Below are 27,561 nucleotides of genomic sequence, written 5' to 3'. Positions count from 1 at the left end.
GGCACTAAGCTGGCACCCCCCCCTTCCCCCTTCTAACTGGTTCCAGTCATTTGTAGACTTTAGATATCTAGACTCTGGCCGTTCCAGGACTTCAGGAGAGGGGGAGGATAAGATACCCCCCTGCATACTACCGTTTTATCTCCTATGCACCGTTATTGTTTATTATCCCACGCTTTATCTGGACTTGGAGGGTGTGAGACTGCAAAGCTGGTGCTGGCTAATACCTGGGGCCTGTGCTTTGCCCCCCCTCCATCTACAACTATTTTATAGAATACGGATCTTGGACTTTGGCCTTGGATTTCTCTGGAACTGGAGGAAGGGAGGCTGGCTCTTCTGGAACTCATAATTTTAAATTCTGTGTTGCGCAATTTTTAAGCGGGTATGTTGAGTGCGTGGGATTGAATGTGTTAGTATGAAAGACCCACTTTTAGTACTATTATTGCTGTATTCTTTTTGTGTTTTAACTATATTGTGGGGACTGTTTGTGTGAGTGTTTGAGTATGCCTGATTCGGAGGACCTGGCGGGGCAAGCGGGGGCCATTGGGGTGGTTGGGGGAATTATGCCCACGGGAGAGAGTCGGAGCATTGCGGTCATAACAGGGAGAGGCAGATATGGCGGGGACTTTAGGGCTGGCCATTACCGGGGAAGGAGGGTTCGCTATATCGCAGAGATCCCTCCTTCCGGCCCTATGAGTCCCACTCCAAGGTCAGATGGCGTGAGCAATCAGGACCCTGGTCTCAGGCTGCTGTCGCTAAATGCCAGGTCTGTTATTCATAAGGCTCCCCTCGTCCGGGACTTGATTGTAGACGAGGGGGCAGACCTGGCATGTATTACTGAGACATGGCTGGGCACGGAGGGAGGAGTCCCCCTCGTAGAGCTGTGCCCAGACGGGTTTCAGGTGCTTCACCAGCCGAGAGCCCAGGGAAGGGGTGGCGGTGTGGCTATTGTAGTCCGGGAGTCTTTAGCTCCTCGTAGGATCCCTGCTCTGGAGCTTGCCGGGTGTGAGTCCCTACTAGTGAAGTTGGACCTCAAGGGTCAAGCGGGTTTGCTGCTAACGTACCTGCCTCCCAACTGCGTTGCAGCGGCCCTCCCTGCGCTCCTCGAGTCAGTAGCTGAGCTAGCAATTGAGTTCCCTAGACTAATGGTTCTGGGGGACTTCAATCTGCCTTCGCTCGGTGAACACTCTGACGGAGCACAGGAGTTCATGGCTTCCATGACAGCCATGGGCCTGACCCAGGTAATTCGAGGCCCTACCCACTTAGCGGGGCACACACTCGACCTCGTATTCCTCTCGGAGCAGTGGAGTTATGATCTTGGTCTGAGGGGAAATGAGATCATTCCCCTGTCGTGGTCAGACCACTACCTACTGAGGCTAGACTTCCGGAGGCCAAACCCCCACCGTGGGGAGGAGGAACCGACCAGGTGGTTCCGCCCCAGGCGACTGATGGACCCTGTTAGGTTCCAGACGGAGCTTGGGGTCATTCCAGATGCTCTCGCCCACAGTTCGGCGGAGACTATTGCTGCGGCCTGGCACTCGGCGGCATCAGAGTCTCTGGACCGAATTGCGCCACTACGGCCCCTCCGGGTCAGCGGCTCGCGGAGGCCCCCTTGGTTCACCGAGGAGCTCCGCGAGATAAAGCGCCGGAGGAGACGCCTAGAGCACCTGTGGAGGTCCGATAGGTCCGTATCGAACCGAGCACTGTTGACAGCTTGCACCAAGGAGTATATTTGGGCATTGAGAACCGCCAAAAGATCACACATTGCCTCCTTGGTAGCGTCCGCCGAGTCCCGCCCAGCCGCCCTGTTCAGGATAACCCGCTCCCTCCTAAATAGGAGGGAGACGGGGAACCCCCTGCAGGGTAAGGCTGAGGAGTATGGTCAGTTCTTGGCGGACAAAGTTGCTTGGTTTCGATCGGAACTGGACTCCACCCCCGCAGATCCAGCCGAGACACAGGGGAATAACTTGGTAGACCATCTCTGGGTTGAGTTTCAGGATGTTGCCTCCAGGGATGTGGACAAGGCTATGCGAGCTGTGAGTTCCTCCACCTGCATACTGGACCCGTGTCCCTCTTGGCTGACTGCCAACAGCAGAGAGGTGACACGAGGCTGGATCCAGGCGGTTGTTACCGCCTCTCTTCGGGAGGGACACCTCCCCACCGTGCTTAAGGCGGCGGTGGTGAGGCCCCTCCTGAAGAAACCGTCCTTGGATCCAGCAGTTCTTAATAACTATCGTCCAGTCTCCAACCTCCCCTTTGTGGGGAAGGTTGTTGAGAAGGTGGTGGCCTTACAGCTTCAGCGTACCTTGGAGGAAGCTAACTATCTTGACCCCTTCCAGTCTGGCTTCAGGCCCGGTTACAGCACAGAAACCGCTTTGGTCACATTGACCGATGATCTCTGGAGAGCCAGAGATGGAGGCTATGCGTCCATCCTGGTTCTCCTTGACCTCTCAGCAGCTTTCGATACCATCGACCATGGTATCCTTCTGCGACTGCGGGAGGTGGGGGTGGGCGGCACTGTTTTACAGTGGTTCTCCTCCTACCTCTCGGACAGGTCGCAGTCGGTGTTGGTGGGGAGGGAGAGATCGTCCCCGAGGCCCCTAACCTATGGGGTGCCGCAGGGCTCGGTTCTGTCCCCCCTGCTATTTAACATATACATGAAACCGCTGGGCGAGATCATTCGGAGGCACGGGAATAAGTACCACCAATATGCGGACGATACGCAGTTGTATCTGTCCGCCCCGTGCCAACTCAATGAAGCGGTGGACGTGATGAACCGGGGCCTTGAGGCTGTTAAAGACTGGATGAGAGCTAACAAACTGGTGCTCAACCCGGAAAAGACCGAGTGGCTGTTGTGTTTTCCTCCCAAAAATTCGGCTAACGTTCCACCAATCAGGCTGGGGGGGCAAAATCTATACCCCTCAGACAGGGTCCGCAACTTGGGAGTCCTCCTGGATCCACAGCTGAGTTTTGACCACCATTTGTCGGCTGTGACCAGGGGGGCATTTGCCCAGGTTCACCTGGTGCGCCAGTTGCGGCCCTACCTGAACCGGGAGGCTCTCACAACAGTCACTCGAGCCCTTGTGATCTCTAGGCTGGAATACTGCAATGTGCTCTACATGGGGCTGCCCTTGAAGAGCATCCGGCGACTTCAGCTAGTTCAGAACGCGGCCGCGCGAGTGATCATGGGCGCACCACGGTTCGCCCATATAACACCGATCCTCCGTGAGCTGCGCTGGCTACCTGTTGATCGTCGGGTGCACTTCAAGGTTTTACTTACCACCTATAAAGCGCTCCATGGTAGTGGATCTGGCTATTTGAGAGACCGCCTCCTGCCAATTACCTCCCTGCGTCCCATCAGATCGCACAGAGTAGGCCTCCTCCGAATTCCATCCGCCAGTCAGTGCCGACTGGCGACTACGCGGAGGAGAGCCTTCTCAGTTGCAGCTCCGACACTATGGAACAACCTCCTCGTGGAGATCCGTACCCTCACCACAGTCCAGGCCTTCCGCACAGCCCTCAAGATCTGGCTATCCCGTCAGGCCTGGGGATAGGATTATTCTCACCCCGCCCGAATGTTGAGTGAATGTTGTGTTTTTATGGTTAATTTCTTTTATTCACGTTTCTTTTTCTTTTAAGTTTTGTCTTGCACTCCCTTCCCCCCATTGTTGTAAGCCGCCCTGAGTCCCCTCAGGGAAAAGGGCGGCATATAAATGTTCAATAAAATCTAAATCTAAATCTAAATCTTCTGGTTTCTGGAATACACATGCACACTACCAGCTGGTCTTCATGCATGCATGCTAGAAACCAGAAGACCATGTGGTTGCTGTGCATGTGCGCACCAGAAACTGGAAGAACATCATCCCAGCGTGCACATGCACACTGGGTGACTGCTCTTCTGGTTTCTGGCACGCGCACATGCCAGAAAAGGTTGCCAACACTGGCTTAGAAGATCAATATTCCTGATTTTCAACAAACAAAAAAATAGAGAACAGCTTCCAATAGCAGTGATATCACTATACCTAAACTTGAAACTTTCCATGGGTTCAGAATGTCCATTCTGAAGACTGGTGAGGAACTGGAATTCTCAGTCTTTCAAACTTTTCAGCTGAAAGTGTGATTTAAAAGGGACATTTTTTAAAAAGTCTAAACAAAATATTCAAATTTCCTACAGCTTTGTTTAGAAAAAGTAACACAAATGGCTTAAAAGGAGCATAGAAATGCACAACAGAGTTGTCTAATATTACTACGATCAGTAATATTAATGCATGACCTCCTTCTCCTGCTTACTTAAAATTCTATTTATTAACATATATTTCTTCTGGCTATTTATATAAAAAAAACATAGTCCTCCTTGACATAACTTGCTTTTCCTATTATAGAATTGTCATCACAGAATTAGAACACCATGAATACAAAATAAATACTACATTATCTTTGTGGTCAAAAGTAAGAAAACGTTTTATTGTAAAACAGGGTATCCCATCCCATACAAGCATCAGGAAAAAAAAACCCAAAATATGATTCTTTATTTATAACAACAATCTAGTAAGGTTAAACACTAAAGTACACAGCTTCAATTATCTCAGTTTGGTTACAAACCACTTGAATTAAAATATTTTTAAATGCCCAATGAATTTGGCTAGAAAGTTAATCAATTTTAATTATGTTTCATGACAAATGGTAAAACAGCATTCCAATCTAACTCTAGCTGTATACTAAAATGGTATTTGCAAGTGATGGAATGCACCAAAGCACAAACAGACATATGTATTCTTCTCAATAATGATAGGCTATCAATGATCTCCATCTGCACTTGGTAATTGATTTTTATTTAGATTTTATTTCTGTTAAAAAATTTTATCCTGCCTTTTTAATTTTTTTATATAAATAACTCAAGGTGGCAAACATGCCCAATGCCCTCCTCTTATTTTCTCCACAACAATAACACTATGAGATGAGTTAGCCAACTTTCTTGCCTTTGGTGGGACTAGATAGAGAACAAAGAAACTCTCCCCACTGAATAGAAGGACAGAAAGGTTGTTTCCAAAGCAGTCAAATGTCAGAGTTATATGATCTAAAATATGTATAGTTCCATTTTGAGGTGGTGATACATATACAGAGTAGATACACACATTCTACCCCTAAAAATTGGTGGCGCAGTGGTTAAATGCAGCACTGCAGGCTACTGCTAGATCAGCAGTTCAGCGGTTCAAATCTCACCGGCCCAGGGTTGACTCAGCCTTCCATCCTTCCGAGGTGGGTAAAATGAGGACCCAGATTGTCCTCTGGGATTGTTGGGGGCAATATGCTGACTCTCTGTAAACCGCTTAGAGAGGGCTGAAAGCCCTATGAAGCGGTATATAAGTCTACTGCTATTGCTATAAAAAAAAAATTGAAAGAAGGAAGAAAAATTATCATATGATTTTTTAAATAAACACAGTGAATCATATACATAATGTAGAGAGATTTTAATACATTATATGTTTGTAGGTATATATTTGCCTGTTTGTGTGTTTATATGTCTGTATGTAAACACACAGAGACATATACAGACACACAATATCTGCACATAGTTAACACTTACTTTTTAAAAGCAAATATAAATATGCTTTGTTTTTGTGTTGTTTTGTTTTGATGTGGTATACAACTTTTTAAATACGTAATTTGCATGAAATATTTGATAGAGAATGACAGACTTTAGTGGACCCCAGAATTACTGCCATCTGGCACCCTGACAGAATCTGTATTGATGGAACCTTCAATTTTGATCTGAAATAAATATGCATTTTTCTCCAGTACTGGATTTGGTCCAGTTTCTATCTTTTCCTAATTTAGAAGCTCTACTACCAAATTAGTAAGCCATTTTGTAAAATGTGAGGGAATTGTTCATATAGTTAACAAATAAAAGGAAGTTTCTCAATAGAAAATAGTATAGCCAACCTTTTATCCCTAAACTGATTTAGAGTTAATTTTTCATTCTAAATTTTGATTTCTTCTCTCTCTCTCTCTCTCCTTTTCTCTCCCTCCTTCCCTCCCTCGCTCCTGCTTTCCCACTCTCTCATCTCAAATTCTGTGATGTCTAAGTTTTATATATGTAAACTATGTAATACATACCATATTACATATGTAATACAGGTATATATTGTTCTGACATTCAAAATTATTTGCATCTTTTCTATGTTCTATTTATAATAGTTGGAGGATCAAGAGTAGTTAACAGTAGTTAGCACAGAGGATAATTCCTTCTTTTATTTTAAAAGTGCTTATTTGTCACACAGCCCCATGCAAAGATACTGAAGTTCTTTTTTTTCTCACTGTTTTCTTGCAGGATCTTGTGACTAGGCAGCAGCCATGATGAATGTGATTTCAAGAAATGCAGGATTTTGGAGAAGTCTGATGCAACTGTTTGACCTGAGTTGGTCAGTTGCTTTAGAAAATTGTGGCATTCTTCTTTCCCATTTTTCTTTTCGTAAAAAGTGATGTTAAGATTAATACTGTCATTATTTTACTCATAGTAGGAGAGGAAAAAAAACATAATGTCCTTTTTGAGGAATAAAGCACCTAACTAATAAAGAGGTAGAATTTATTTTATTGAGAAAAAAAATAGAAATATCTTTGACACATTGTTTTTGTGTGTTTCAAAATTAAAGTTGGATATCTTTTATACAATATTTCTTTGAACTTCTAACAAACCTTTATGACAACTTAGTTTCAAATCTATTTTTTATGTTTTATTAAAAAGTCCTGGCTAACATTTTCAATTTCTTTTACTAAGGATTACATTGTTGAATTTATTCAATATTTTTTATTAGATCCCTTTACAATTTACCTATTCATTGATTCATCACGTTTGATTTGAAAAGTCTAGTAGGATTAGAAAATAAGCGGGGTCTGGCCCGATTGATACTTCGCTTCAAAGCAGAGGTGGGTTGATCCCGGTTTGGCCCAGATTGCGCAAACCGTAGTAGCAGCAGTGGGAGGCTCCACCCACTCGCCCATTGTGCACAAGGTCACAACCGGTAGTAAAAAAAATTAGCAACCCACCACTGCTTCAAAGTATAACAGAACTGTAGATATGATTGGGGAACCAATAAAAAAATACCTTGGCAGAAATTAGTAGCAAACCATCTACATACAACTGCCAAGAAACCTTAACATACATGTTGCTGCTGTCAAGAGGAGTTATTTTTTCCTTACCTGATTTGGAAACATTAAAATGTGGCATTCTGGGTTCTTTCATTAACAGAAATGTATCGTATGTCATTAGGCTGAATTTTAATACCTACCATTTATTTAATATATCTATTCATTCATTTATTCAAATACTGGATCACCTTATTAAACATTATTTAATAAAATTCAAAAATCACAATTTAATATTATTAACATATTCAAAAGAATAATATTTGGAAATCCTATCACACCAAATATATTTAATGTATAAATCATATTTTTTAAACTTTGCTATATATATTTAATTAGTTTTGTTTTATGTAAACATAAAATAAAAAATATTATTCTTTAATTGATATTTTACATATAATTAGCTATGTTATATATATAAAGTATAATACTTTATATACTTTATATATTAAATACTTTATATACTTTTATACTTTTAAAGTATAAAAAGTATATATATATATACTTTTTCTTATAATAAAAAAAAATCCTAACCTAATATTACTATTTTATGTGGTATTTATTTATCTATATGAAACTACAAATAATCCGAAAAGGCTATTTTAATGTAACCAGAATTTTTAACACACTACAACTTCATCATTTCACTTTTATTAATATTTTATCAGAGACAAAAACCTAGGGGACAGTTCAGTGTAGCTAATTAATCTTGCAGAGCAAAAAGCTAGTGGGCAGTTAACCTAAGATGTACTAAGTGAATTTTATCAATTAGGGAATAAATTCTTATTTTAGAATATTAAAGAAGCTCAAAAACTGCAGTATAACATTCCTTTTTAAAAATGCAACTTATAGTTTGATTTTAAATAGGCCCATTGAGAATTGACATTACTTTTAAAAAGATTAGTTTCAGAAAAAAAGCATGCTGCAATTCTTTGGATATGGACTATGCAGGTATAATATCAGTTATGTACTTTGGGATACTTTTGTAGAAAACGTAGCATATCTTTTCTTTCTCCAGTACCTGTTCCCTTATCTTTATTCACCCATACACACATGTGCAGTTATAACACAAACAAAAAGTTGTCACTGACATAAAAAAGTTGCTCCTGTCTGTCCTATGGTGGCCATCATAATTTATTTCAGTATAGAAATGCTTAGATCATTCCATAATCTGTAATCATTCTGTAATCTATGCAGATCAAGAGCTTTGTCCTAATTTTACAAATAATGTCATAAAGGCTATTCATAAGGATATATGAAGGGGTGGGTGGGCAGATGGATGGATGGATGGATGGATGGATGGATGATGATAGATGATAGATAGATAGATAGATAGATAGATAGATAGATAGATAGATAGATAGATAGATAGATGGATGATAGGGATGGAGACCAATAGGTAGGCAGGCAGGCAGATAGACAAATATGAAGAGTCCTTGGTGATTTCTGAGCTTAGTTTTCTTGCAGATGTTTCATTACTCAAACTAACACCATTAGTGATAGGTAGGTAGGCAGGCAGGCAGGCAGGCAGGCAGGCAGGTAGGTAGGTAGGTAGATAGGTGATAGATAATAGATAATAGATAGACAGATGATAGATAGATAGATAGATAGATAGATAGATAGATAGATAGATAGATAGATAGATGATAGATAGATAGATAGATAGATAGATAGATAGATAGATAGATAGATAGATAGACAGACAGACAGACAGACAGACAGAAAGACAGACAGATAGATAGATAGATGGATGATATCAAAAGATGGAAAGATGGAAATATATGCTTTCCACTTTTTAGACTATAACATTGTCAACATTCTTACTACATTATATAATCCATACTTCCATTTTAAAAGAAATCTTTGTTGGGTCAAGATCATTACTTATAAAACTCTATTGTATAAAACATTTGTATTTTGTATTTGTATTTATTGCACATTTATACCGCCCTTTTCCCTGAGGGGACTCAGGGCGGCTTACAATCAAAGGGGAAAGGGAGTGTAGGACAAAATACAAAAAGAGGTGTGAACAAAGGTAAATTAAACAGTAAAACACAACATTCACTCAACATTCGGGAGGGGCGAAAGTAGACTTATCCCCAGGCCTGACGGGCTAGCCAGTTCTTGAGGGCTGTGCGGAAGGCCTGGACGGTGGTGAGGGTACGAATCTCCACGGGGAGATTGTTCCATAGCGTCGGAGCCGCAACAGAGAAGGCTCTCCTCCGAGTAGTCGCCAGTCGGCACTGACTGGCTGATGGAATATGGAGGAGGCCAACTCTATGCGATCTGATGGGACGCAGGGAGGTAATTGGCAGAAGGCAGTCTCTCAAATAGCCAGATCCACTACCATGGAGCGCTTTATAGGTGGTGAGTAGGACCTTGAAGTGCACCCGGAGATTGACAGGTAGCCAGTGCAGCTCGCGGAGGATCGGTGTTATGTGGGTGAACCGTGGTGTGCCCACGATCACTCGCGCGGCCGCATTCTGGACTAGCTGAAGTCTCCGGATGCTCTTCAAGGGCAGCCCCATGTAGAGCACATTGCAGTATTCCAGCCTGGAGATCACAAGGGCTCGAGTGACTGTTGTGAGGGCCTCCCGATTCAGGTAGGGCCGCAACTGGCGCACCAGGCGAACCTGGGCAAATGCCCCCCTGGTCACAGCTGAAAGGTGGTGGTCAAAAGTCAGCTGTGGGTCCAGGAGGACTCCCAAGTTGCGGGCCCTTCTGAGGGGTGTAAATTTTGTCCCCCCAGCCTGAGTGATGGTATGTTGGTCAAATTTTTGGGAGGAAAACACAACAGCCACTCGGTCTTGTCTGGGTTGAGTATCAGCTTGTTTGCTCTCATCCAGTCCTTAACGGCCTCAAGACCCCGGTTCATCACGTCCACCGCTTCATTGAGTTGGCACGGGGCGGACAGATACAGCTGTGTATCGTCCGCATATTGGTGGTATTTTATCCCGTGCCTCCGAATGATCTCGCCCAGCGGTTTCATGTATATGTTAAATAGTAGGGGGGATAGGACCGACCCCTGCGGCACCCCATAAGTTAGGGGCCTCAGGGACGATCTCTGCCCCCCTACCAACACCGACTGCGACCTGTCCGAGAGATAGGAGGAGAACCACTGCAAAACAGTGCCGCCCACCCCTATCTCCCGCAGTCGTCGCAGAAGGATACCATGGTCGATGGTATCGAAAGCCGCTGAGAGGTCAAGGAGAACTAGGATGGAAGCATGGCCTCCATCCCTAGCTCTCCAGAGATCATCGGTCAATGCGACCAAAGCGGTTTCTGTGCTGTAACCGGGTCTGAAGCCGGACTGGAAGGGGTCAAGATAGTTAGCTTCCTCCAAGGTACGCTGAAGCTGGAGAGCCACCACCTTCTCAACAACCTTCCCCACAAAGGGGAGGTTGGAGACTGGACGATAGTTATTAAGGACAGCTGGATCCAAGGACGGTTTCTTCAGGAGGGGTCTCACCACCGCTGTCTTAAGCGCGGTGGGGAAGTACCCCTCCCGAAGAGAGGCGGTAACAACCGCCTGGATCCATCCTCGTGTCACCTCACTGCTGTTGGCAACCAGCCAGGAGGGACACGGGTCCAGTACACAGGTGGAGGCACTCACAGCTCACATAGCCTTGTCCACATCCCCAGAGGCAACTTCCTGAAACTCAACCCAGAGATGGTTTGCCAAGTTTTCCCCTTGTGTCCCGGCTGGATCTACTGGGGTGGAGTCCAGGTCCGCTCGAAACCGGGCAACTTTGTCCACCAAGAACTGGACATATTCCTCAGCCTTACCCTGTAAGGGGTCCCCCGTCTCCCTCCTATTTAGGAGGGAGCGGGTTATCCTAAACAGGGCGGCTGGGCGAGACTAGGCGGACGCTACCAAGGAGGCAATATATGTTCTTTTTGCTGTTCTTAGAGTCCGAATATACTCCTTGGTGCATGCTGTTAAAAGTGCCCGCTTCGACTCGGACCTATCGGACCTCCACGAGTGCTCTAGGTGTCTCCTCCGGCGCTTTATCTCCCGGAGCTCCTCAGTAAACCAAGGAGGCCTCCGGGGGCCGCTGACCTGGAGGGGCCGTAGTGGCGCAATCCAGTCTAGAGACTCCAAAGCTGCTGAGTGCCAGGCAGCGATGAGGGTCTCCACCGAACTGTGGGCGAGGGTATCAGGAATAACCCCAAGCTCCGTCTGGAACCTAACAGGATCCATCAGTCGCTTGGGGCGGAACCAGCTGGTTGGTTCCTCCTCCCTACGGTGGGGGTTTGGCCTCCGGAAGTCTAGCCTCAGTAGGTAGTGGTCTGACCATGACAGGGGTATGATCTCATTACCCCTCAGACCAAGATCGTAACTCCACTGCTCCGAGAGGAATACGAGGTCAAGTGTGTGACCCGCTGAGTGAGTTGGGCCTCGGATTACCTGAGTCAAGCCCATGGCTGTCATGGAAGCCATGAACTCCTGCGCTCCATCAGAGTGTTCACCGAGCAAAGGCAAGTTGAAGTCCCCCAGAACCATAAGTCTAGGGAACTCAACTGCCAGCTCGGCTACTGACTCGAGGAGCGAGGGGAGGGCTGCTGCAACGCAGTTGGGAGGCAGGTACGTAAGCAGCAGACCCACTTGACCCTTGAGGTCCAGCTTCACCAGCAGGGACTCACACCCGACAAGCTCCGGAGCAGGGATCCTACGAGGTACTAAAGACTCCCGGACTACAATGGCCACACCGCCACCCCTTCCCTGGGCTCTCGGCTGATGCAGCACCTGAAATCCGGCTGGGCACATCTCAACGAGGGGGACTCCTCCCTCCGTGCCCAGCCATGTTTCAGTAATACATGCCAGGTCTGCGCCCTCATCAGTTATCAAGTCCCGGATGAGGGGGGCCTTATGAACGACAGACCTGGCATTTAGCGACAGCAGCCTGAGACCAGGGTCCTGATTACTCACGCCATCTGACCTTGGAGTGGGACTCCTAGGGCCGGAAGGAGGGATCTCTATGACACAGCGAGCCCTCCTTCCCCGATGATGGCCTGCCCTAAAGTCCCCGCCATATCTGCCTCTCCCTGTTATGACCACGATGCTCCGACCCTCTCCCGTGGATATAGCTCCCCCAACCACCCCGATGGCCCCCGCATACCCCGCCAGGTCCTCCGAATCACTCATACCCAAACTCTCACACAAACAGTCCTCACTGAAAAAGTTAAAACACCAATACAACTATATAATAATAAAAAGTGAGATCATTCATATCATCTCAAGCAATCCCATGCACTCAACATACCGATTAAAAGAGATATAGGAAAAAAGTCGCGCAGGTTCACAGCGTCTGTTGGCCGAAGCCTCACCCCCCCTCTGTTTCTCACCAGTGGTCCGAGTGAAATTAAGCAAGCGCTGTCCAAGATAGGAATCCAGAGGTAGACGCACATAATAATAGTCAAAGCAACTGAGGTTGAGGCAGCAAGGTCAGCAGCCCAAATCACCCACCCAACCATGATAACCATGGTCCAGTTGGTGACAAACCACATACCGCTCCTCCTCAGGCCCCAGCGCAGCATGGTTACTCAGCCAGGTCTGTGGTCAGATCTAAGTCCAATGCGAAGATTAAATATTGCACACCCTCCTGGTCACACAACGTCTTATCGCTTCTCCCAATCCCACAGTGAAGGCTCCTCACTTCCTCTCCTCCAAAACTAGTGAGCCAGGGTCTAATCGTGGTCTTGCCGTCTTAGCGCCGTCCCTGCCACCACCGTTGCATTGAAAAAAAACGCCGGACTAAAGGGAGTTCAAAGTGCCGCCGCCATTTTCTGCATCCAGCGTGGGGGGGACTCTCCGGAGCGTGCAGGTGTCCAGGGGGTGCGTGGGCAACCCCCCTTCAGCGCTCCTCACTCCTTGCTCCTCACTTCACACTCCAAAAGAAAACCGGCAGCCAGGAGGTTTAGGCTTGCTGTAGCCGGCATAGAGTAAAAGCCCTCATGCTGCCCCCGTTCGCCTGGGGGGGTGGGAAAGGCCATTCATGTGTAACTACGGTTGTCGTTCGCCATTCGCACCACCCGGGCCGTCTGGAGGAGGGGGGAGCCACTCGTATACCTCTTCCCCACCACCTCACAGGGCTCAAAAACAGGGCTCAAAACAAAACGCAGCAGTTCTTTTGGCTGCGAGCCGCCCGTATTGTCTCCTTGGGAGGGGGAAAGCCCGTTCACAGTCTCTCGCTGCCACTCCAGACAGCCGCCGCTCGCAGTCTCTGGGGGGGAGAGGAAGGAGGGGAGCCGTTCGTATGCTTCTTCCCCACCACCTCCCAGGGCTCAAAACAAAGCACAGCAGTTCTTTCGGCTGCAAGCCGCCCGTATCATCTCTGTGGGGGGGGGGGAGGCCGTTCACAGTCTCTTGCTACCACTCGCTGCCACTCCAACAGTTGCTCTGTCTGGGGCTGTCAGGGGCTGTCCGGGAAGGCTTCTCGTCAACAATTGCCGTTCCCTGTTCCTCTCAAGTTCCTCTTACCAGGCCTAGCTCTTCCGGCATCAAACTGCAGCAAAACTCGAATTATCAGCTGTTGTTTGTTCTTCTTCATGCCCGAGCGAAAAGCTCAACATGTTATATAATTAATTATATTTAATTAATTTGGAATTGGATTCACCTAATACTATCCAATGTTTATCAATTGCTCAATTTAAAACAATAAATAAATCATGTTTCATTTATTTCTTGGCATATGTATCCCATGATGTATTTTTTTTATTTATTCATTCTTACAATTTATTAGCCATCTGACTCCCAGCATCTATGGGCATGTTACAATTTAAAACATAAAATATAAATCATAAAAAGCGTCATGAGAAACTCCAGAACATCACACAAACAAAGGAAACCATCTAGGGACTCAATCTTCCCTCTGAGTCAAAGCCTGGGAAAATAGCCAGGTCTTTAATCACTTTCTGAGCATTTTCAGGGTGGAAGCAATCCAGAATTCTGGGAAGATGTTTTAAATGACCCAATGGAAGTGCTTTGTCTTGTTCACAATTTACAGACATGTTCCTTTTGATTATATGATATTTTGATGGCTATTTGATCCAGGAAAATAAAAGGTTGATGCTAAGATTCTGCCACGGAGATTCACCCTCAACAGATTTCATCTCTGAGGTTTTATACATCGCTGCTAAAGATTTTCAATCAGGTACTCTGTTTTGGTGTCAGATAATCCTTAAAAAGCTGTATGGAGTGGCTGGATGGAGTCACCGAAGCAGTAGGCATGAGCTTAAATGGATTCCAGAGGACGGTAGAGAACAGGGAGGCCTGGAGGAATGCTGTCCATGGAGCGCGATGGGTTGGACACAATTTCCCAACTAACAGCAACAAATCCCTAAAAATTGAGACAATTGTAGTGAATGTAATGGTGTGTGTGAATAACTTTGGAAAACAGGAGGAAAAGCTGCAGACTCAACAACTATCATGGAAAAGATATCTCAGCCAATGTGAGGGTATAGGAAATATTTCAAAAGGGACCCTCTTCAGTTTTCCAGAGAGTTAAAGGAGAGGAAGAGAGAAATATTTTCATAGTTTTAGACTCAATGCTAACCCTAAAAGTTTCAAGTTCCTTTAGCTGTTTTCTGTAAGATTTAGCTACCCTTACCATTTTTTCCAATTCTTCAGCTTCCTTTTTGTATTATGATAACCAGAAATGGACACAGTATTACAGAAGTGGGCTGACCAGTGCAACTTCCCATGATCTTGAACTATGCCTCTGTTGATGCAGCCCCAACAACAGCTCAGCGCCATCTCATCCTTAATCTGTGGTCTACCAAAACTCCCAGATCTCTCTCACAAGGGCTATTGTTAAGGCATGTGCCACCTATCTTGTACCTGTGCATTTGGTTCTTCCTGCCTAAATGCAGAGGCTTACATTTTTCACCTTTGAACAAACCTGATTGTTGAATGAAATAGGATGAAATAAAAATAACTCACAAACTCTTTGGTAATTCCATTTCTAGTTTTTGCAATCAACAAATAATAATTATGATTGCATTATTTCATGCTGCAGATAAAGGTGGGTACAAGGTACAATAATTACACACACACACATACTAAATATAAAAATTCAAGGAGAAGCATGACATTTATTATCAGAAAGGACACCTTTCCTGACTGAAATAATCACCTAGCTAATCTGCACTCATAAATCATGCCATATTGCTCTTCCTTACTTTTTTCCAAGAGGTCATCTGTGAATGACTGCAGCATTCTATCATGTAAGGGACTCTTTGGTCCTGGGATCTTAACAAGTGGATCATCACAAATGCTTATCTTTGGCGTCAGACTTGAATTTCATTTCTTTTTGCTTTCTAAGTTCATTTTAGGCAGAGTGTATTTAAATGAGAAACAATGCATCATCCTCTCTCCAGTCTGTTCATAGGCTGCTGCATTAACAAGCCATTGTGCATTCTGAATGGGGTGATTGGTTCTTGGTTTAATTTAAATGGAGAAAGATTAAATTCAATAGATTTTTTTAAAAGTAACCAATGGGATTATGTACAAAATCATTTTGTCCGCTTGTGTGTGTCTTTTCTTTTCAGCATTCTATTGTGTGTGACTCTGAGTTGCCTAGTTTTCTGGAAGGACATAAATATTAACTTCTGAGAGTGGCGTTTATGCCAGTCTCCTTATTAAATATGGCATCTCTTTTTCTCACCTAGGGCTTTCCTATTGTATAAATTCCACATTTGGGTGTGTGTTTTATAAAATTATCTAACAATAATGAATATACTGATTTTAAACAAATATTTCTTAAAGATTTATAGTTAAATCACATTTTCATCTAACCTGACTGTTTTGTCTTAGTTCAATTTACTGGAAGAGTGAAAGGAGGGGAGAAACAGTCAGTCAGTTTCCATCGATATATTTCCACCCAGAAAAAAAATAATTTGATTAAAAATGAGAAAAAAGTTTTTCCATTTATTCATAAAAATCTAAGAATAAGGGGAAAAAACAAAAGAATAGGAATAGGGGCTTCTGGGGGAGGAGTCTGTCGCCGACGGGAGCTCAACGGAGCTCCTCTCAGAGTTCTGGTCTGTATATCTTATAAGATCTATAGATATCTCCCCTTTCTGGCAGAAAGGGGCAGGGAGAAGGTCAGTCGTTAGGATCTCTTTGTAATTCACAGCTTTTTTCTTCACTGTGAATGGAGAAGAGGTTCAACAATAGCTGAGCTTTTACTCCAGCCAGTTCTTCTCAGCTGCTTTTTTTTTTGCAGCACTAGGCAGGTTGCCCCCCCCCCCCAGGACAAAGCTAAGCTATTTAAAAATTAATCCGGGCGGGGACCATTCCTGAGAAATCTCTTCTATTATTATTCAAAATACCAGCTTCAATTTTGTAAAAGGCTTCTTTGTCTAGCCGCGTCACAAGATGGCGATCTTATAGCTTTTGTGTTGGATGTGACGTACTCAATCAGCCCTACTCTCCTGAAAACTTCTCCGTATCAACTGTTAAAAGATTACAAATAGTATCCCATTTAAAACTGAGGGGAGCAGAGACTTTGATTGTTGGCTTGTTTGATTGCTCATTTTTTTAATTTTTTTAATTTTTTTGGAATGGCTCCCAAATCGAAGCAGAAGCGCTTCCTTAATAACACATCTCAAGAAATTGCTATAAAGTCGCTGCCCTTGCCTCCTACGCCCTCTACTGGAGATTTGTTAACGCAAGAATTTCTTTTCAAAACCCTTAATAATTTCAGACAGGAAATCAATCAACTTATATCGGATTTATATGATAAATTTGATGCTAAAATTGCTCAAACAAAGGAGGATATGATCGGAATTATGACAGTTATGACAGACTATATTGCCGGAATGGAGGATAAATTGGAACTCTTGGAAGAAACCAACTCTAATTTGACATCCAAAATCCAAACGTTACAACAGGAAATTGAAAATGCTCAAAAACAACTTGTCATGATAAATTATAATAAGACTGCGTTTGCAATAAGAGTTAGAGGACTGCGTGAAAAGGAACAGGAGAATTTGAAACAGATCTTCTTTGAGGCTCTTAGTCGTTCGGTGGGAAGTCCGGGACTTAACTTTGATTGGCAGATTCAAAAAATTTACCGCCAGAATTCGTGTGCAGCAAAACAGCGACAGCTTCCGAGGGATATAATTATATATTTCACCAGAAGGGAATCCAGAAATGTGATAATACAGAAGCTTTACAATAAGAGACTGAGAATTGATGGACAGGACTTGATTGTTTTTAAAGAAATACCATCTCAAATATTAAGAGCAAGGAGAGACTACACTTTCTTAACTGAAGAACTCAGAAATTCTCAGATACCATACAAATGGGAAGTCCCAGCTGGCATTACAGTTACATTTGAGAATCAAAAACATCGTCTTAATTCTGTTTGTGAAGCCAGAGATTTTTATTACAAGATTCTGAAGGCGGGACTTCCTGATTCATCCGGACCTGGAGAGAGACAAGGAGAAGGAGAAGACAAGCAGCGGGACATGTGGCTACAAGGCGGAGGGTGTTGCTTTCCTCTTCCGGAAGGGCAGAAGAGTAAAGAATAAAGATTCAGCGATGCTTTTAAAATACTTTTCACATTTTTAGTTCGAATAAAATTTCATGATTTCTGTCTGGTATAAAATGGCAAAGTTGTATATCGATGATGAGACATGGAGGCTGAAAGAAGCGCTGCTGATTTTGGACATATAAGATTTGTTTGAACTCTAATTTAAATTGCGCATGAATTATTTTTCCAGGCGAGGAGAGCGGAGATCGTGATTTTCTTGAGTTGTGGTTTGGGACGAACGGAGTTGGGAGGTGCGGGGGAGATGGAAGGGTAGCGAAAGTTCAATTAGATTACTCGGGGTCAGAATGTAAGCTGATGTTTGTTTGAATTGCTATTTGAATATAAGGTTAAGAAAGATTAGTCGGAGAGTCTCCAGGAAGGTGGAGTAAATATGAGAGGAGCAATGGATGCAGATAAAATATATATGTGGACACGGGTAAAGGCAGGGTGGAAGGTATAAAATTTATATGTGGATGTGGGTAAGGGCAGGATGGGAGGTGTTGGAAATGAAAAATGAAAGAAGTACTTGAGTTTAATGGCTTTATAGAAAGGTTTGGATATTTGGATAAAAAAGAGATAAATTAAAGGTTTGAATATATAGATAAAGTAATGAGGCCCTTAGTTGGAGAATTCCATTTGACTAACTTAACTGGTTCCAATATAGTTTGAAATCCTGCAAGTAATAAAATAACTGAAATTAGGAATGAGGCACATTGTTTAAGATTTAAAGATGATGGGAAGCTGTGTTAATGTAGTGGGTTTATTGATTTTTCCTGTTTTTCCTTTTTTGTGTGTGCGTCTTGTTTTTCTTTTTATTTCTTTATTTTTTACTATTTCTCTTTTTTTTTTTCCCTTTATCTTTTAACTTTAAAGTTAGTTGGTTTTAATATACCCCAGTGCTTGATAAAGAATTATGCCGGGTATGGGACCTGGGAAGTCGTAAGGGGGTTAGGGAGGGGGGACTATAGGGGGGAGGGGGGAGGGTGGAAATACAGTCTCAATTCTCAGAACAATAAGAATGCACTTGTATACTGGTGCTCTCTTTTCTTTTTTTTTCTTTTTCTCTTTTATTTTCTCTTTTTTTTTTCTTCTTAATTTTAGTGTAAAATATAAACTGAATAGATTAATGAATTGTAGAGATACACGAAAGTGAGGAGTAGAGGGAAAGAAGAGGGAGAAGTAAAGAGGGAGTGAGAGGGGAATGTAAGGAGGGTGAGATGGAGGGAAGGGGAGATGTCTGAGGGGGAAGGGAAGTAGAAGAGGGGAATGTTGGAGGGGAGAAATGAAAGTTGGAGGGGGAGAAGAAAGGGTGTATGGGGGATTGAAGTGTTATGATGGTTTTTTATGGTGAAATTTTTTTTTTGTTATGCACAGTATATAAGTGATTGTATAAAATGAAAATGAAAAGAATAGGAATAGGAATAAGGAATAAGTTTATTTATAGGCCGCCCTTTTCCCTGAGGGGACTCAGGGCGGCTAACAACTTATATGGGAGGGGGATACATACAGTAACATATAACATAACACGTAATTAAAAGAATAACAACATTCATTCAGCATTCGGGTGGGGGGCGAATCAATCTTTACCCCCAGGCCTGACGGGATAGCCAGTTCTTGAGGGCTGCGTGGAAGGTCTGAAGGGTGGTGAGGGTACGAATCTCCACGGGGAGATCATTCCAAAGGGTCGGAGCTGCTACTGAAAAGGCTCTCCTCCGCGTAGTGGCCAGCTGGCACTGGCTGGCAGATGGCACTCGGAGGAGGCCTAATCTGTGAGATCTGATAGGTCTCGAGGAGGTAATTGGCAGGAGGCAGTCTCTCAAGTACCCAGATCCACTACCATGAAGGGCTTTAATTGATTCATATTCACTTAACAATGAATATCAAACACAAACTACTCTCATTCTCTAGTTCCACAAAGGTTTATGATACACAGAAGGAAATTGGTAGAAATATTGTGCTTTGTAAAACATTTATTATTCACTGAGACATTCAGATCAATGTTTTATCTGGAAAAAAAATTAGTTGAGTTCAAATGGGTCCTTTGAACCAAGATGGTCTAAGCTAAGTTACTTATCCAATTATTTTCAGTTATAAACATAGAACACTCTTCAGGCAGCAAATGATTTGCTAAGCATAGCTGGATTGGATCCCTTTTAACAATGAGCACAAACAAAATTATTTGTTGTGATCATTATGGTTTAAACTCATCTTGTAACTTAATATATCTGTTTCAGTTCACATTACACACATAACCCAGGTCACATTTTATTGGATTAAACTACAAATATTGTGATCAAGGAACATGACCAATGTCATTCAAGACATGGATTTACATTGTGGGATAATGTATCTCACTAATTTATTTATTTGTAATAATTTGTTTATTAGGTTTATATCTTCATTGTTCCTTCTTAGGAGTTTATAAGGGATAGAGAGGGTGGTATTCAGCCTGTTGCACTGGTTCAATTGAACCGGTTGTTACTTTTTTGTGTAGTTCAGTGAACTGGTTGATTCCACCACTGGCTCACCCCACCCATTCAGGGTGGGGAGGATGCAGGGGCATGACTAGGAGCCCCGCTGATCAGCTGGGAGGTGGAGAATGGACCACCTACACCAATCAGCTAGGAGGCTCCCCCCGCCTCTGACCTTTTTGGCTTGTACAGCCTCCTGCAAAATCCTGCTATTCCCCCACTAACCTGCTTTCCAGCTCCATTCTCTGGCATGCAACTTTGTGAGATCTTTTTTTCCCTGAGAAGTTGGAAGGTCTGACTCAACTTTTTTTAAACTGGTAAGTCACATGGTCTTTTTCTGCTGCCCTGCATGCAGGAGAATAGAGCTGGAAAGCAGGTTAGTGAGAGAATGGTGGTTGCTCTGGGATGGAATGGAAGTGAGGATTTTACATTATGATTCCTCTGGAATGGCTGGAAGTTAGGATTTGGCATTATGATTCTTTTAAGTAAGTAAGAACCAGTAAAAGAGGAATGGAAAAATCCCTATCTGTAGATCAGCGTTTTTCAGTCTTGGCAAGTTTAAGATGGGTAAACTTTATGCTGACTAGGGAATTCTGGAAATTGAAGACCATGCACCTTAAAATTGCTAAAGTTGAAAAGCATGGGTCTATACTAGGGTTTATGATTTTCCATTCCTGTTTTATTTAGAGTTTGGTGCAATTAAACAAATCAGTTGTGGTTTCCTTAACAAACAGTGATTAAAGCAATATGAACCATTACTGGATTATTTTTGAGAAACTGAAATTAAAAGTTGATCTGAGCTTTGATGATTAGATATGGGATTATGGAAATAATGTAGACAAATATTAATCTTAGAGTAAGAGTTTGATATATTTTTTATTTATATCAGTGCCAAAGAAAGTCTGAAGTCATTCTTTTTCAATTTTCCTTCTTTTCCTCTTTCTTTCCTACACTTTCACTCTTTTTTTCCTGAGCCTTTTTTTTCAAATCTGTTTTTTATTTGTTTATCTCTTAGCTTTATATTTTTTGATGTATGAAGGATCAAAGCCATTATAATTGATTTGGAAGGATCAAAGCCATTATAATTCTATATTCCTTATTTACAGAAATCATATAAAAATTTAGAATGAAATCACTGGGCGTCATCTCATATAAGGAAGGCTCTGAGTCCCTCTAACCAAAAAGTGTTTATTGATAGAAGAGAATATTTGTAGCTCAGGATTGAAGTGTGGGGTCCTTAGTGCTCTCTGAGCTTGATGGTTTTCTTGCAGATGTTTCATTACCAAACTAGGTAACATGATCAGTACTAGAAGGGAGTGGAGTTTGCTCTTATTTTCATATACTAGTGGCTTACTCTGTCAGTGTTGCTCAGTTGTTTCACAAACAGTGCTTTGATTGGTGCCAGGTCTCTATAGCCTCAAGCCAAGAATATTGCTATATTGCACCTCTCCCACAAATGTTCTTTAAAAAACAGTGTTTACCAGAATTCCTTTAGGAACCTCCAACATGCAAACTGTGGTTACTCATCCTAAAATGAATCCTCTTTACCTGGAGCTTCAAAATTTGCTGTTTGCTGGGAAGATGTGTAGCTAAAAGTTAGTCTACATTTAGTCTACATTGGGGATATTTCTTCATAACCAAACAATTTTTTATTTTGCAATTTACACCCATTGCTCACTGGATCTGGATGTCACAAAGCAAAGCCCACATTTTATAATTAACCCCCACACGCTGTTTTGACTGGCAGAATGCTGCAGGCAGCTGAGTGCTGTCACACCCCTAGCCATGCCCCCGGCCACGCCCCTGGCCACACCCATGCAGCTGGTCATTAGGGCAGAGAACCGGTTGTTAAAGTATTTGAATCCCACCACTGGATAGAGGTTATCTGATGGGCTACAGTGAAGCAGCAGAAGGTGGAAGCATATTTCAAGGAGTGGGGAAAGGCAAGAGACAACACAGGCCAAAGATGGAATTGAGGAGGAGGAAGAGATTTAGGATAGCTACTTCCTAGAATTCCCAGCTATATCCATGAGGGTTAAAGTAGTCTACATGGCAAGATTTTCTCTATGACATTTGAGCAAAGAAAGAACTGAACTGTTCTGGATTGTTCTTGATCTGGGTCTAACAACTTACCTTTAAACTCAGACAGTGTGAAACACTAGTACTATAAATGCCAAATCAAGTTCCATGTGGATCACCAGAAACCTTCTTTCAGGTATTACATCATTAAAAAGTAAAACAATAGGTCATTATGTTTATGGTATTCTATAATGGAAGTGCCAAGAACATCTGATTTTTTTTTTTTGCCAGATTTGTATGATAAACTTTGATTATTTTCTTGGTATTAATTTTATGCCTGTTATCATTCTGTAATTGCCTAGAGCAGGGCTGTCAAACTAGCATCCTCATGACAGCATCACGTGATGTATCGGGACTCTTTTTCCCTTTTACTAAACCGGGTGTGGGCGTGGCCAGTGTGTGATGCATCCAGCCCACGGACCATGGGTTTGACATACCTGGCCTAGAGGCTTTGAAAGTCTCTCTTCAATATAAGTCGTCTCTGAATGAACATTTTTTTTAATCAAAAAGTGAAATAAAGTAGACATCCTCTTATCCTACACAAAACCATTGTCTTGTGAACCATCTTTTGAAGATATTTGTATAAATGCAGCAATTTTTATTAAAATCATAGGCTGAGATAGAAAATATTCAATAAGCTTTCTGCCTTCCATGTGCATTCTTTCATAGTACAGAGGGCAAAGGCAAAGAATAAGGTTTTTAAAAGTATCAAGTTCCAAAAAGGGATAATGTAAACAAGCTAGTATATACCATGACCCTGTGTGCAGACAAATATACTAGACCAGGGATGTCAAAGTCATGTCTTCATGGTGGCGTCACGTGACATATTGGGACTTTTCCCCCTTCATTAAACCGGACATGGGCGTGGCCAGCGCATGTTGCATTTGGCCCTCAGGCCGGAGTTTGACAGCCCTGTCCTAGTTCCTAAGGAAGTTCCAAGCCACTACCATAGTATTTTTCTACCTTGGCATCTTTAATGTAGATGGACTTCAACTTCCAGAAGTGGCTGAGGAATTCTGGAAGTTGCAGTTCACACATCTTAAAGTTGCTAAGGTTAAGAAATACTGCTCTGTCATCCCACCTTTGGGCATACAACAAAGATTGTTGTGATCAGTCTTTCTAATTTTTAAGCCTATATGGATATAAGGAGATTGTGCCCTACAAATGGTATTTCCATAGTTTTTTTTTCTAATTACCACTGTCTTAAAGGGTGAAATTCTAGGTTCACTGCCTGTGGCCTTGAAACCTCAAAAGCTATTGTCAAGAAGTATGAATAAATTATCTTTTTTAATGCTACAAAAGGGAACAATTATGAATTATACTGGGGAGTAATGAAATTTTGTTCTAGTTATATTTCAAAATGAAAAAAATGAAATGAAATTTAATTTTTTGTCGTAGTCCTACCTCTAATGCCTGGATCATTGTGCCCAGGAAAACTTATAGCCTCTAGGCATAATAAAATTCCAGATCCTATTTTTCTCTGATTTTATTTAGTCCAAGCATCAGAATAAAATATTTGATACATACTTCTGCTTAGCCTATACTGGAGATCATGGATTTTAGCACAGTTTTGGCTTTTTTTAAAAAAAAAATACTAGATCACCATGCAATTTTTAATGCTTGAAACAGTTTTTCGTACAGAGTAAAATATTGTTTGTTTTAATTCTAGAGAAAATTTAACTTGCAAAATTACCTTTGTTTGAAAATCAGCCTTCAATAACAGGTAATGCTCTGTGGCACCATATGGATTGAATTAACAAGTTTAAAACTGTTAAGATCAGTTTTCTTCCACTGGAGGCAAAGTGGGGGAGGAGCAAACTTTGCAGTATGCACCTCTGTGAAATAATCTTGAGTAACAGCCGTGCAACTCAGCTGATTGGTTTCTTGACAGGAAGGGAATTTTTAACAGCAGCTAATTTTACAGCAGTTAACAAAATGATGAATCAGAATGTGGAATATGCTTACTCACTTCATATAATCTACACATAAGCAATAGTTGCCGTGGTACTTCCATTTTCACACAGCACTGTTTTTTTTTCTACACTTTCATTTGTTATAGATCACACTGAATCTTTCCCAGTGAGAATATTCCAGCATGGTTGGTGACATCATAACTTCATGAAATTTAACTTGATGTGAGCCATTGCATCTGGTCAAGGTAGTCTGATGAATCTCATGATGATGTCATAAACTAGATGACTTACTGCACAGGTATCAAACTTTTGAACAATGTAGATCAGTGTTTCTCAACCTTGGCAACTTGAAGATGTCTGGACTTCAACTCCCAGAATTCCCCAGCCAGCGAATGCTGGCTGGGGAATTCTGGGAGTTGAAGTCCAGTCATCTTCAAGTTGCCAAGGTTGAGAAACACTGATGTAGAGATATAGTCAGCAAGGATCAAGCGCTTAAGGGCAATTTTATGTTTACTTTCTTTTGTATTAAAAATGCTTTTATTTTTCTAAGACTAACCTGTTTTGATTACTTTTTAAAAGTTATCTTAAGATAACTGTTGACTTGTGATTATGTTTTTAATCATGTTCTCATTTTATGTTTATTATAGCAAGACATTATTTTTTTTTAAAAACCAACTGGACTGTCAGCATAGTGGGGATGCAAGAGAGGCTGAGAGAATTGTTGGGAAGTGTGGCAAAGACCAGGAGATCAATATATATTGATGACTTGGAGATGCAGCTTGATTTTTAAGCATCTTCCATGGCTACTAGTAAAAGATACAGATATTTGTGTTCTGTGTGAATGTCCAGCAGGCTGAATAAAACACTAATATATATATATAAACACAACTTAGACTAAAAGACATGTTTATTGTAATTTGAAACTCACACTATTGTTGCTGTGTTTGATATTCATTGTTCTTTGGTGTAAAAAGAAACGCAATCTGGAAATAAGCAATCATTCCTATTATGTCCTCAAAATGTTTTAGCCTTGGGTTTTTATATTTGATAAGACAAGCTTGAGTGACAGATGCAAACTGAGACTGGCCTCGTGTCCTTCTGATCTTCTCTGATTGAAATTTTGTGGGATGAATTGAATGAGGAAAGTTCAAAGATCTGGAGATCCGCATTACATAAACATTGTTTCATTTAATCAAAACACTCTTTGAAGTGCAACACTTGTAGACCACCTGTAGCTTTGAAATATGAAGTCATATAAAAGCTTCAGTGAATCTGAAGGGGACAGTGCGCAGCTACGATACGCCAGTGGAAAGAAAAAAGCAAAACAGGTAAGATGATCATGAAAGCCTAGTTTGTATTAATGTTTCTCTTCAGCATTGTTTTTATTCCCCAGGCAGAAAAGCTTTCTAAAGTGGCAAGCAACCCACCGCTTTATTCAGGATTTTATCAAGATGGTTTTTATTACAGTTGTTGTTATTTATAAACAAAACATGTTTTCTACATAGCCTCCCAACTTTAATTGTTTCTGTTTCATATGGATTTTACTTCAGAGTATTCTGGTAAAAGCCCATTCCAGCTTCAATTCTTCTCTGTGAAGTTTACACTTAAAGGTAATTTCAAAGACAAAATGACTGCAATGTAGTCCTTGCTTTCCTATAAAGGATGCAAACAAGGTGGTTTTCCACCTTAGAATGCTGCATGCATTTTGTAAAATCTATCCAGTATGTAGGAACAGCAAGGACATGCAATCCTCTAAATGTATTTAAGGGTGGCAGACTGGTTGATGATATTCAGACACAGCATGATGTATAGAATTAGGAGGGCTTTGGTAACTTTCTAAGCATAAGGAACAAAATCAGTATTCCATTTCTTATGGCTACCTCTCAAATCTGTATACAAATATTGAGTTCACATGCAGGTATCTCAGCAAATCCAGAATATCCTGAAATATAAAGCTCGTGTTCAAGAAAACATACCACCTTGAAGATAAAATGAATTACTTAATAAGCTGGACATTCTTGAATTATATTTTCTGTTCTTTCAGAATATGGAAATATTTTTGGAACATTTCTGAATATATCAGTGGAAGGTTGGATTGAATGTTCCTTTTGTAAAAAAATTGATATAGAGAATGAAAGAGGAGTAGTAGGAGGGATGAGGGATGAGAAGGGAGAGGAGAGGTCCTGCAAGACTGCATGTTAATTTGATGTGCAGGGAGAACCATGTCAACATCAACATACTACCAAGAGATTCATCATATGGGAATTCTATACATCTGTGTTAATTCTTAGTTGATGCAGCAAGGCAACAAAAAAGTGGACCAAGAGAAGTTTAAGCAGCTGCCCAAATTCAAAAAGTCTGCATGATAATGGTAATTAATATTAATTATACAATTTGATCATAAAGCCTTTGCTTTTCTTGCATCTCTTTGATTTCCTGGTACTCTGTCATCTGTCTTTTGTTAAGGTTGGAACAAGTTTTCACAGCCTACTAACATTCTGCCAGAAAGTTAAATAGAATACCGTAGCTGTAAATCAAGTCACTTTTTTTTCAAATCAGGCTGTAAAACCATAAATCAGCCTATAGTTTTCCCATCAGTATTGCAAGGAGTTAGGAAATAATCGTATTCAGAATTGCAGGAAGCAGTCCAACACAAGGGTTCCATCTAGTCTAATCTTTAGGTTGAGAGACATAAAATACAGGCTGCTAAAATAAAGCTATCACTAAAGTTGTTTCAGCAAGGTATAAGCCTACAGAGTACTTTAAACCCATTAAATCAACTAGGTACAGACAATTCTCAACTTAGAGTTGCAACTAGGATTGAAATTTTGTTCATAAATTGTGAGGCTGGCCAAAAATAATAATAATAATACAGTCATGTGACTGCAGAATGCTGCAACCAGTCAACCAGTTGCCAAGCCCCTAAAATACATTCATATGAGCAGGGGGGGGGGGGGGGCGATGGTGTGTGTGTGTGTGTGTGTGTGTGTGTGAGAGAGAGAGAGAGAGAGAGAGAGAGAGAGAGAGAGATTTTACAATGACTGGAGGTATCTTACAGACTGTTAAGCACCTTACTGACGTTGTTGTAACTCTGAATGGTCATTAAAGTTGCAGACTTTAATGTTATAAGTTGCAGACTACTTATGAAGCTGAAATCCAGTTTTGGTTTTGCTATGTTATCATTCTGCAAAAATTCAGCTGCCAATGTTGGTCTTTCTTGATAGACTGCTATTCTCCTTCTAGGTTACCCCAGTCTCTTGCGCCGTTGTCGTCTGAATTTTGAGAAGTAAGATCTTCCTTCTAATTTCAAATGTAAGTCCTGAGTATCAGAGTCAGAAGCAGTGATACCTACATCTGGTCTTTGTTAAGTAACATCGGGTCATATGCATTGTGGCATCTGACAGAAGCCACAATGCA

Source organism: Thamnophis elegans, chromosome 11, assembly GCF_009769535.1.
Source record: "Thamnophis elegans isolate rThaEle1 chromosome 11, rThaEle1.pri, whole genome shotgun sequence".
NCBI classification, from domain to species: Eukaryota; Metazoa; Chordata; class Lepidosauria; order Squamata; family Colubridae; genus Thamnophis; species Thamnophis elegans.
The sequence above is the reverse complement of the archived record's forward strand: the minus strand, read 5'-3'. Positions refer to the sequence as shown.